Source organism: Penaeus monodon, chromosome 25 (genome assembly GCF_015228065.2).
Source record: "Penaeus monodon isolate SGIC_2016 chromosome 25, NSTDA_Pmon_1, whole genome shotgun sequence".
In the NCBI taxonomy this organism is placed as follows: domain Eukaryota; kingdom Metazoa; phylum Arthropoda; class Malacostraca; order Decapoda; family Penaeidae; genus Penaeus; species Penaeus monodon.
The window spans coordinates 11,383,684-11,384,963 of record NC_051410.1 but is presented as its reverse complement, the minus strand read 5'-3'; the positions used below and the strand labels follow the sequence as shown (position 1 = coordinate 11,384,963).

The 1,280-nt window shown below is 40.3% G+C and overlaps 1 long non-coding RNA gene across 1 annotated transcript in view; it reads left to right on the top strand.

Annotated features, from left to right (window-relative positions):
* LOC119589048 overlaps positions 1 to 1,280 on the top strand; it is a 25,203-nt gene extending 23,923 nt beyond the window's left edge. The window contains exon 2 of the long non-coding RNA XR_005230164.1: positions 1,034 to 1,280. This is a non-coding gene — a long non-coding RNA (uncharacterized LOC119589048). The remainder of the gene's footprint in view (positions 1 to 1,033) is intronic.

Here is a 1,280-nt window from a genome sequence, read left to right as displayed (position 1 = left end):
GAAAGAAAAGGACACGTACATTTACACACACGTGCGCACATGGATCTCCACATAAGCCAGGGCGTGTACGTAACACACTCGGGCAGCAGCGGTGTGATGAGTAGCGTCGGCACGAGACAAGCGAGCCGGCCCTTTATGCTCCATAAAATTGGGAATTGGGTTTTCCCTTGATAATATGGAAATTTCTAGCGGTGTACCCTGGATATGAGTTTATTATTTATGTTTATATCCTCCTATGTGTGCCGTAACTTATTGCGACTTCATATCACATATGTGTGATTTGGATAATGTGAGTAGAAAAAAGCAGAGTGATATATGTATGTATAAAAATAAGGATAATAATAGGAATACGTGATGTAATGGCCAGATAAAATCTAGTCTGCCGACGGAGATTCTTCAGATCAATTTTCCTTCTTTTTCTTCTTTTCTTATTTCGCCAGCTTGATATTCCGGAAATGCACAGCCTGGTGGAGGTTCGGAATATCATTCAAATGCGCAACAGACACAAAGATTTCTCGTACCTGCCTAAAGCTACGGAGACTGGCATGCTTTGAAGTAGTTATTTTATAGTTTGTAGCTGCACTGATGCGTTAAAAAAATTACGAATACTATACATGTACACATGCACTCGTCCGTACATGTATCCGGAGCCAGAGTCATGTGTCATGTCACGCTTGAAGTGATAGTTACATTACGGGACGAAATTGGAAGAGTTTATGTTATAACTCTAGGTTACAGTGGTCATAGTGCGGTAGATTTTGACCTTATGAACAGCTGCTTTTTAAAAAATATTTGACGACACTTCTATGTACCTTCTACATTTGTTTCAAAGTTATGTCTCTAGCGCAGTATAAAATTGGCCAATGGACTGCACTCTCTACATTACGAATATAAAGCAAATGATGCGTTTGTGAATGAAAGGGACATCCTTTAACATGAGGTTATGGAGGTTATGGGTGTGTATAAAACGGTTAACACCACGGGCAAATTCCCACCACATGCTTACATAATATCTTATCTATTGTGTTTCCAGTTAAAGACACATTTAAGTATGGATAGCTAACAACAGTCACGATTGTTCTGAGACAGGAGTTGGCTGCGTATGATTTACACGTGACAAAATGCGAAGAAAATTTGTGCTTATAGGTTACAGATAAAAAAGAGGGGACCCATTTCTTCCTTCTGCCTTTGTCTCTGCCACCAGACCTCGACCCCTCTTTCCTCCCCTCTTTTTTCCCGTCCCCTCTTAAAAGTAGAAATAAACGGTAGATAAACGTGCC